The sequence below is a fragment of the Myotis yumanensis genome, unplaced genomic scaffold (assembly GCF_028538775.1).
Source record: "Myotis yumanensis isolate MYYU_CA2020_CCGP unplaced genomic scaffold, mMyoYum1.0.hap1 SCAF_9, whole genome shotgun sequence".
Classification (NCBI taxonomy): Eukaryota; Metazoa; Chordata; class Mammalia; order Chiroptera; family Vespertilionidae; genus Myotis; species Myotis yumanensis.
The window spans coordinates 50,731,698-50,743,375 of record NW_027223760.1 but is presented as its reverse complement, the minus strand read 5'-3'; positions in this window follow the sequence as shown (position 1 = coordinate 50,743,375).

Below are 11,678 nucleotides of genomic sequence, written 5' to 3'. Positions count from 1 at the left end.
TTTGTTCTACAATACCCCACTTCCCCCTCCCCCCAGATCCAGATTCTATTTTCTCTATAAAATTGGATTTACAACTCAATAGAAAGTAACCCAAATTAAAAATGAGCAAAAGAACTGAATAGACATATTTCTAAAGAAGACATACAAATAAGCAACAGGTACATGAAAAGGTACAACATCACTAATCATCAGGTGAATACAAATCAAAGATCCACCTCACACTTGTTAGGAAGGCTATTCTCAAAAGAGCTAACAAATGTTGGCGAGGATGTGGAGAAAAGGAAACCATTATACACTGTTGGTGGGAATGTAAATAGTAGAGCTATTATGGAAAACAGTATGGCAGTTCCTCAAAAAATTAAAAACTGAACTACCATATGATCTAGCAATCTCAAACCTGGGTATCTATTGGAAGGAATTGAAATCACTATCTGGAAGAGATATCTGCTCACCTGTGTTCATTGAAGCATTATTCACAATAGCCAAGACATAGAAACAACCTAAGTGTCCATTGGCAAATAAATGGTTAAAGAAAATATCACACACACACCCCCGCCCCCCCAGCTCCACACACACACATCAAAATGGTTCCGAAAATTTTGGAGCAAAGCATACCTGTCCAGTGTAGCATACCTGTCCAGGGTATTTTTTAGAAGTTTTCAGACAAGTATGGTTTTAGCCTGATTTTCAATCTTTATATTGGGAGAATTTTAAAATATTGAATATCAAAGTACAGAGAGTGGGAAAGTCTGGCTAATCTTGAAAAATCATAACAAAACAATAAAGGTCTAAAGACAGAAGTCATGGATTTTCATGGCCACTCATCTACAGTGATTCTATACTGGACACTGTGGTCCAGTCCCCGCTTTAAGTTTGAGGCACCCATTCCCCAGCTGCTGGGAGTGTTGGCAGCTGTTGGCTCTTGGCTGAGTTTGTCTCAGAGGATTACCCTCAGCTAAAGAGAGCTACCTTGCCCAAGATTATGCCCACTCCCTGGGCAGTCCTCGCCCAGGGATGGGTACATACGGCTGAATAAAGGCCAAGCAGCCTTGCCCTAAGTAGACTGAAAGGTCATTCCAGCTCCAGAGTTTCCCGTGAGGGACTGGCTTAGGTCTTTGTTAAAACAGCTTTACATACAGGTTCAACACCTCCTTCTGCACAAACCTGTTTCTCCTGCTTCCCTATAGGTGTGAATCCCAAACACCTTCCTGCATGTTCATCTCTATCTGGCAACAGATTCTAACAAATCCCATCAGCCCTGAGGACAGATTGTTCACCAGAGGCCTCCAAAGTGGTGTGTGCGTGCACATATGTACAGGCATACATGTGTGTTCTTGTGTGTAATTTGTGAAAAAAAGAATGGGGAAATCACCTAGCAGTCTAAAATAGGACTGGAAAAAAAATTTATTGGTTTTTAAAATTTCCATCGTGACCTTCAATTTTTCTTTTTAAAAGTCTCAATTTCCTCTGCCAAAAAGAGTTACAAAAGGCAACAATGGAAAGGTGAAATATTCAGAGAGGCATTAAGCAATCAAATTCATTTCTTTCAATGATGCACTAAACTTATCATGATTTGGGCACAGTTGAGACAAGAGGGTAGACTGTCAACTACAGTTAGCTATCTAACATACGGTGTTTACAAAAGAATAAAGCCATTTCAAAGTTCAAGTTAACATTTAAGGATGCTTTTTGGCTTAGTGGTTAGATTGTTGGACCCAGAACCAAAGGTCAAGGGTTCAATTCCCGGTCAAGGGCGTGTACCTGGCCCCGGTCAGAGGCAAGTTTGGGAGGCAACCAGTCAATGTGTCTCTCTCATATCGATGTTTCTCTCTCTGTCTCCCTTCCTTCCTCCCTTCCACTCTCTCTCTAAAGATCAATGGAAAAAATATCCTCAGGTGAGCAATAAAAAAAAAAAAAATGCTCCACCATCTTTGGAAAAAATGGAAGACAGAAAAATAACTCAAGGAAATTTTCCCTTCTCCCAACCCTCCCCTCCCCCCGCCCCAATTATCTTAGTTCTTTTGTAGAGTGATCTGCAAAGGTAGCCTGATGGAAGTGTTGCTCCTTAGGATGTGGCTGGTCCTATTATAGAGCAAGAGACCGGACTCACTGACCGCTAATTTGGCTGGAACTGACATGCTGAAGCTAAGCTAGTATCTGCAAACTTCCACAGAGAACAACAGATAGTGTCTAAGAATATGGTAAGGTGGAATCAGTTTGGATATTAAAACATATGAATTCATATATGTAAATACCTATTTCATGCCTCAAAGTAGACAGTTCTGTAGACATTTTCTACGTCTTTTGATATCTTTGTTTTTGAGGAAATTGGGATAGTTTGAAAAGAGTATTTCTTAAGCCAATCATAAACAGGGCACAAGGTACTCTGAAATGTGGTGGGAAGTCAAGAAGGACAGATGTGGGCGAGAGGTGTGTGAAAGAGCCTGGCTTCCTGTGATATTGATCTTGGGTAAAAGTTTGGCTTCAAAAGGTTTTTAAAAATGTAAAATACATATTTTTACAGGAAATCATCTTGGGTTAAAAAAAATTACCTTCTTTAGAGTGATAAATACTATACACATTGCTACATTTTAAGCAAACACTTGAAGCAAGAGTATACAGCATAATGCAATGCTTCTGAAGTGAGGTTCCATATTACCTGCGTTAGAATCATCTGAAATGATTTTAAAAATTCAGATTCCGGCCCTAACTGGTTTGGTTCAGTGGATAGAGCATTGGCCTGCGGACTGAAGGGTCCCAGGTTCGATTCCGGTCAAGAGCATGTACCTTGGTTGCGGGCATATCCCCAGTAGGGGGTGTGCAGGAGGCAGCTGATCAATGTTTCTCTCATCAATGTTTCTAACTCTCTATCCTTCTCCCTTCCTCTCTGTAAAAAATCAATAAAATATATTTTTTTAAAAATTTCAGATTCCAGCACCACTCCAGACATACTTAGTCTAGGATTCTGCACAATAACTAGCATACCAGGTGATTCCTGGGCACACAAAAATGTAAGAAAAACTGGCATAATGTGATGACTAGCTTTAGGGCCAGAGGAGTCTTCAAAGATAAATCTAGCCTAAACCCCATAGACTGTGACCAAAGCACAATACAAGGTTTGTTACAATACAAGGTTTAAGTAATGAAGTCAGGGTCTGAGATCCTTTTACTTGAACAAATATTTATGGACTAGCAACTCTCTGGGAGATATAAAGATGAATGAGACATAATTCCTGTTCTTTGTAAATCTAAAATGTCATCTTTCTAATTTTCAACTAAATATGTAATTCAAACTTTCCTCAATTCTGTTTTTATTCTTACATCTTTTCATGTAAGATTGTCTCTTAGAAGACATTTAATATAATGCTCATAAAATTCCAAAATAATTTTATTTTATCCTTTCCATTTATTTCCCCATTCTAAGATCAATACCAATGTGGTGGATGGGTGAGCTGGTGAATAGCAATAATTCCAATCTACTCTGCTATAAAACTTGAAGAGACAGGCATGTGGCTTTAAAAGACAAAATCAAATTAATAATATTCACGATGTCTGTGCTTAGTCTCTGAATGCAATTTACAACACTACTATTAATTTGTTGGTGTGAGCATGACCCAGTCCATTCACTGTTTCAAGGAGTTCTTGGTTGTACAACATTAAGGTTCTAACTACAGCAAAAAAGCTCAGACCTGGAGTCTATGCTATATTTTAAGACTTGACTTTCAAACTTGAGAACTTGCAGAATATATTCAACTTTAGAAATTCCTTTAGAGATTAAAGTAGTACCTATTCAGAAGTGTACAAGGTCCAACCCTTAGCCTTTACTATCTAGATGAAGACCAGGAAGTTTCTCTCAAATGTAGCTTTTAATGAATTTAGGTCAAGCTAATATACAATGCGTAGCTGGCTTCTAAGACTCAAAAACACTGAACCTGTAAAGCTGTTTTAACAAAGACCTAAGCCAGTCCCTCACGGGAAACTCTGGAGCTGGAATGACCTTTCAGTCTACTTAGGGCAAGGCTGCCTGGCCTTTATTCAGCCGTATGTACCCATCCCTGGGCGAGGACTGCCCAGGGAGTGGGCATAATCTTGGGCAAGGTAGCTCTCTTTAGCTGAGGGTAATCCTCTGAGACAAACTCAGCCAAGAGCCAACAGCTGCCAACACTCCCAGCAGCTGGGGAATGGGTGCCTCAAACTTAAAGGGGGGACTGGACCACAGTGTCCAGTATAGAATCACTGTAGATGAGTGGCCATGAAAATCCATGACTTCTGTCTTTAGACCTTTATTGTTTTGTTATGATACTGAAGTTACTCTTTAGTCACCTTGACTCAAGACTAGAATACTAAAGCAGGAGAAAAGTGGTGAACCAAGAAAGAAGTGGTGAACTGTATTTGTGTTGTCTCTATATCTCCCTTCTCCATCCAAACCGCTGAACTAAATAAAGAGCGAGGCCCTGAGGAATGAGTTTTGTTCCCTGCTTTGTTCATGGGAGAGGGCCACTGTTCCTAAAAGACAGTTCTGAAATGTCAGGAACAGTTAAGATTTAATTAAACTACATTATCCTTGGCTCTAGAAGCCAGATTGTCACTTGTCAGACTTTCTGCAATTCTTTCTCATATGAAAAAAGGTGTAGACTGACTGGTTTAGAATCAGGGTATTAGGTGATTTGATGTCTATGTTACCACACCCCAGTCTCCTGGGTGTGATTTTGACTTATATAAAAGCTAACAAAATAAATTAAATATTTGCTGACCTTGTGTATACAGAATAGCCTGGGTTGAATCTTGGGAGGAATAACTGTAGGAGAGGTGAAAGAGGAAATAACCGTGACAACTCCAAATTTTAACATGATATTCCATAGGGTGAGGTTAATTTTTAAATCTTAGGTGTGAGAAGTACAAGTACTTTAGAGAGGATACCACTACCATCCTGTCACATAAAGTGGATTCTGGAGAATAATGTTACCAGTTCAAAGGAAACCAATCTACAAGACAGCACAGAGCTGTTCTTTAATGTAATTTAAAAGAATAATTAATCCCACTGATATTATTAACTGTGCTTTTGGGTAAAGTCACTGTTTCACATCTTTACAGTATCCATTTCTCTTGCTCTACTTATTTCAGTTTCAGTAACAACAGAAAGTTTGAGGAATTACTCATCTAATTATGTATAATTAGATGTAAAGAGGGAAAAGGAAAATTCTTTAAGACATCCTGACAAGTTTCAAATAATTCTATGCAGTGATCTAGAGTTATCAAGGAGCAAATTTAGAAAATATTCTGTTAAGTTTAGGATTGGTAAAGACTACTGAATTAGTAAGAGGGCAAATAAATTTATATTGCTTAATATGTAGCAAAAATTTTATATTAAGGCATTAATTTACATTATGAGGTCAATTGACCCAAATGAGGTCATTTGTGATCTTAAATTAAAATTTGAGCACACAGCTGTTTTTCATCCCTGTCCACCCTCTAAGTCAACAGTGTGTGATAAAGAACACTGGATATGGCCATGTTTTGAAACTTCAGATTCAGGTTAAATTTCACCACTCAGTTCCGCTTCACTTATCCTCACTGAGTCACTCGATCTCTGAATAGTTTTCCATTTGGTAAATGTGAGGATTTATTAGACTAAGAGGGTCTAAGGACAATAAAACATGAAATGAAGGTCTAACCTGGTAAAGATTAGGAGACTTTCAGATGGAAAAATAATACCAACTATCATGATTACTTAAGGATCTCAGAAATAGCTGGTCACAAGTCTAACTTAGGATCACTAAGAAAATAGAGGTCATTCACTTATTTCCAAATGCTTTTTTCTGCTCCCACTTTCAAAATGTTATTTTAAAGAGGGTGGCGACTGATTTGAAAGCAGCTAATTTAAAAAAAGAGGACATAATAAAAAATGAAATCATAAAGTACCCTTCTGTTAAGTTTCAAAGCTGACTAGTGTTGTAGCGAGGTGACCATGGCTGAAGCTGGAGCCCCTGCTATGTCTGAAACCCTAATGCAGTGAGATGGAACAGGCACAGTAGTGAGTCTGGTGCAGCCTCACCTGCTTTGGGCTGGTGCTGCTCCGTGCGTGATTTACTTAAGCACAAACAATTCAGACTTTCCGAAATATACTGATGTTAGACTTTTTGGGCGATTTTCTTATTGGGGCCACAAATCCAGACCACACTTCTCTGAAGAGAGTATATATTTCCACTGTCAGTTTCCCAGGCGAAGGGTCAGTTTTCCAGCAGGAAGTGAGGAGTAACAAGTTCAGACTGGGTGAAGGGAGATCTTCATTTTTCTTAGGGCAGATGTCAATTTAGCTCAGACTCTAAGCATGTGGTGGTACCCAGAATGCTTCTAGTGGGGGGTAGGTCAGCTACTTCTGGTGCCTTGGAAACAGATGCTCAAGAAAAAACAGCTTGGTGAGAGGCAAGAGAATCCCACTGCGTCTGGGCAGCTCTCATTAATTATTCTATGGAACTTTCCTTCTGTTATTCTGGAACACTCCTGAAGTCTGGTCTCTGTTGTGCTGTGGTAATAAGAGAAGACAAGTCCCTCCTCCAAAGCCATATACACGTCGCGGCAGAAGATGGCAGTGCCCAGTGCACAATTATGTACCAGGAGGCAACAGCAAAGCACAAGAGAATCCTCTGCCTCACTTTTCACAAAGCAGAGAAATATTTGTGATTCTGTTCCTAAGAGCTATCCTCAGCCACAAGGAGTGCCATTCAAAACCTCACTCACCACTTTTGCCAAACAAGATGACATCAATTTAGGGTTAATAATAGTAAGGCAGATTCCTACTGGTTTTCACGTGTTTAAAAATATGTACCCATATTTTCGTTGGGTAGGTTCTAGAAAGAAACATTTCTAAAGGAAGAGGAAATTTTAGGATTATGCTGGCGTGCATTCTTGAAGTCCTGTCTCTTCCTTCTCCTTTCAGTTAATTCCAAGAAAGTTTGTTCAGCTGGTGAGAGGGAATTAAAATTCTTAAAAGATAAGTAATTCTTGCCGAAACCGGTTTGGCTCAGTGGATAGAGCGTCGGCTTGCAGACTGAAAGGTCCCAGGTTTGATTCCGGTCAAGGGCATGTACCTGGGTTGCGGGCACATCCCCAGTAGGAGATGTGCAGGAGGCAGCTGATCGATGTTTCTCTCTCATCGATGTTTCTAACTCTCTATCCTTCTCCCTTCCTCTCTGTAAAAAATCAATAAAATATATTTTTTTAAAAAAAGAATAGTAACTCTCATTATATAAAAAAAAAAAGATAAGTAATTCTTTAGTCTTCGAAACATCTGATGGAAAGTGGGGCAATAAAAAATCTTAAATAAGAATTACTGCCAATAAGAAGAAAAGAAAGGAAAAAATAAAATACATGGGATGAAAGAATACAAGAATAGGGAATTCAGAAAGCTAGAAACTCAAAGGCAAAAAGTGAGGGGAAATTCAACCAGGCAAGTAGGTTTGTAAAAATTATTTTTTTATAAACAATCTATGCCAAATTATTCTAAGCACATAGTTACTGTCACCTCATCAAATACAATTACTTATTATATAAACCTAATTAGTATGAAAAAGCAATCGTTTTAAAGATAAATCCAATGATTAAAATAACCATAACTTTCTACTCCTATCTATTTCTGACACACATACACCACTGAACAGTACAAATACAGAAAGACAGCCTTGTATAGAACTAAACAAAAAGTTGAATCATTGCTTCTTTTTGAAACTACTTTCTGGATTTTATCACCATTCCTCTACAATCTAACAACAGCAAAATTAATGGAAAGTGAATTTAACTTAAATGCTACCAGGAGTATGTTTGTAGTGTTACAGGTATAGAGGGAGGAAAGACAATGCAGTTTAGAGTAAGTTCTATGAAGAAAGATTTGAAGCTAACAATAGTCAGAACTTGGAAGTACTGTTAATCTTCCATTAGACATTCAATAAAGAACCCAAATAGCTTACATCCTAAGGAATTGCCTAAAAAGAGACAATGAGTATTTCATTATTGCAAAGTAAGCAGCTGTATTCAACTGCACTATACAGAGGCAATATATAAGAGAGTATAAATAACCTGGACAAATTTTCAGTCCTGTAAAAACAAGCATCAATAACAGAATAGGAGTAACACCAGCACAAACAATTGGTGGTTCTTTTGGCAGAAGAAATGATTCAACACAAAGATAATTTTAAGAATTTGTTCATTAAAAATAAAAGGTCAAAGAGAGAGGCAACAAGTGTTAATTTGAGATAAAAAAGAATACCTGTTTGGGAAGAAGCACTGATACAGGCAGAAACCCAAACAAGTAGTGTACTGAGGAGGAGTGAAGGCAAGGGTGTTTTTTGTTTTGTTTTGTTTTGTTTTTGAGAAAGGAAAGGGAAATAACTACATGAGTAGAAGGAAGGAATTTCTATAGGTGCAAATAAGCTAAGTTATTCTATAAATATACATGGTGGTGCTAATTCTAAAATATGTCTTTAATTTTTAGTGGATAATCAGGATGTCTGCTTTCCTGTTAACTTTGCAAACAGTTGTTTGAAATACAATGCTGGTTTGGCCCAGTCCAAAGGTTGTTTTTCCCAACTCCAACTTTCCAAATGTTGAGTAGTAAGACATACAAAGTTCCTCTGGAATGGCTGCCCTAGCTCTATTTTAAAATGGTTCCACTTATGTCAACTTTTCATAAATTATAGTAAAATTCTAGGCAGCAATACTAAATTCATTTATTAGTAACAAGTCAAACTCACAGCAAAACGAAGTTTACTTCCATGTGTTACTAATAGTGACAGATTTATTTGGAGAATGTCAATGTCGCTGAACTTAACGGTAGTTGTTAAATGTTCATTCAGTCTTAAACACTAATGCAATTTCTATTTGGATAATCTATATTGTCAGTGTTATTAAATCTGATGTAAAATGTTTGAGATAGAAAATGTTTAGCAAGAAGATAAATTCAGTAATAATCTCGTATCACTGGACTATACCTTAGGAAAACTTGAAATAGGTGGTAAATCTGCATGTTTAGATAAATAAACCCCTTCTCTAATGACTTATCAATTAGTGATACAACTAAATATAGCTAACTGGGAAATTCCTTAGCTTTTCTAAAGCTGTTTAATCCAAATGTACACATATGCACTAACAAGGAACATATAGGGTAGCAGGTTACTGAAAATGGAAGCAGATAGGCTAGACCAGGGGTGGGCAAACTTTTTGACTCGAGGGCCACAATGGGTTCTTAAACTGGACCGGAGGGCCGGAACAAAAGCATGGATGGAGTGTTTGTGTGAACTAATATAAATTCAAAGTAAACATCATTACATAAAAGGGTACGGTCTTTTTTTTTTTTTTTTTTTTTAGTTTTATTCATTTCAAACGGGCTGGATTCGGCCCGCGGGCCATAGTTTGCCCACGGCTGGTAGACTCAAGGGCCTTATGAACATTTGTAATCATTTGCTTAGGAAGAGACACGTCAATTTTTATTCCTATTTTTAAAGTCCCAGACTGATTTAAATCAATAGACCTGAGCTCTGGATGAAATGTGCCTCAAAACACAAGTTTTTGGTCTATAGATCACATTTCAGGGAGCCTTCACATACGCAGAATAAGCAAAGGTGGAAAGATGTTTTTACATAATAGGAGCAAAGAACTTGATATGCCTTTTGCCATTTATAAAATGTCTCATTCAGCCCTGGCCAGTGATCAGAGAGTTGGCCTTCACATCCCAGGGTCTTGGGTTTGATCCCTGGCCAAGATCAGGGCTCGTGCAGGAGGCAACCAATCGATGTGTCTCTACCACAATTTAAATTAATATTTTCTATAAAATAACTCCCAAATTACCCAGAGGACGAGTTTCTCCCGCAACTTTTACATAAGTTAAAAATAATCAGATGAAACAGCTTTAAACATGGTAATTTATTTTACTCAATTGTTTAAATCCATTATTTAAAAATGTTCAAAAGGCACTTTAAAAAACATATTTAAAAATACATTTCTCTGACTTATCGGTGATCACTTAAAATAAGCAAGTCACCAGACATTGTTAAACCATTCATGACACTATTACCTTACATAGTTTTTAAATTCCAAGACACAAACATTCACTGTGTAATATAGCACACTGCTTAGCAGTAAGATTAGTTTCCCTCTAATAACATACCTTATATGAATTATTAATTTGCAGAGCCCTGCAAAGTTATTTAAACTGAACTGATATAAACTGAAAACTAGACAGGTAAAGAAGTTGAAATAGAACACTAGTTTTAGGTTGGTTTCTCTATAGAGAATTGGTAAAATTTCTTACTCTAATCTGTATTAAAATTTCTATTTCAACATAAGTAATTATATAAACATAAGTAATTTTAAAGAAAAGTTACATTTAGCATAAATTAAACCACAGGTTATCCCCCAGATTTATTAAGTATGTTTCTGTCAGGCCTACTATAAAGTAGAGAAATCAGGCAAATGAGTTGTTCGGTTTGTTTTGAGAAAGGGGGGAGGTGGAATATAAATAACTTTACTTCATTTAATAATTATATATCTAGAATTAGTTTAAAATTGTAGACTTTTAAGTAGGGCAATATTCTGAGAGCCAGCAGACATTATTCTTAGACAGATTTCTACTTCTAAACTCATAGGGAAACTTAAAGTTAATAGGTATGAAATTATCAATAAGCAATACAAATTCTAATCACTAATAACAGCTAATTAACCTTGTGAAGGCAGTATTAGGAGTAGTTGGGAGGGGAAGAGTAGTTAGAATATGGAGAATAGTTTTAGAAAATAAAGAAAGGGCAATCAATACAAAGAAGCAGAAACTGTCAAAGACATAATACTCTAAACTGAAAATTTAAATGGAGAATAAAAGGACAGATTTTATCGAATCAATCAAGTGAGGGATTTTTCAATCTTCAAGCTGGTAATATATAGGATGTCCTCCAAAAATGTAATAATTACTAATTCCAAAAAAGTGTGTATACATTTTTGGGGACACTGCAGTTTGATAGGCTCAAGGAAGTGAAAAATTAACACTCAAAAACAATTATGAAAATAATCAGTTAGCAAATTAAATGCCCAAATCCAATGACCATATTTCAAAAAATATTCAAAACTGGTCAGTGATTTATTTTCTAATCTTCTTATAGTAACAAATGCTCCTCTGAAATTTAAGGTATCTAAAAACAAAAAATTTAGCTCTGGGACAACAATCTGCTTTGCATCATCTATGAACTTCCCAATTGAAAATACAAGCATACTGTTATGGAGAGGCCACATTAAAATCATTTATCCAAATGACAGAGATCTTAATTTAAAATATAAGTCAGTATTATCATGAAATCTGGTTTTATGTACTTTATCAAATACTTGAATTTTTTGCTTTATAAGGTCATGTAGGACAGTCAACTGATTCTTAAAAGTAATGAAATTTTGATAGTGTCAAAATTAGCAAAAAAACCCCCCCAAAAACCCAACCCATTATGCATATTGTAAAATAGTATTTTGCTATCTCTATTTAAACATTTTTATTAACAATAGTGGGCATTTGGGATGACACTCATTTAGGATGTTTTTAATGAATTAGTACTACTTAATGAACCCTTCCTGCACTAATGTGAAATTCCTAAACTCAAAGAATTATAGATTTTACTGTGTGGGTCCTGATGTTAGTCACTCTG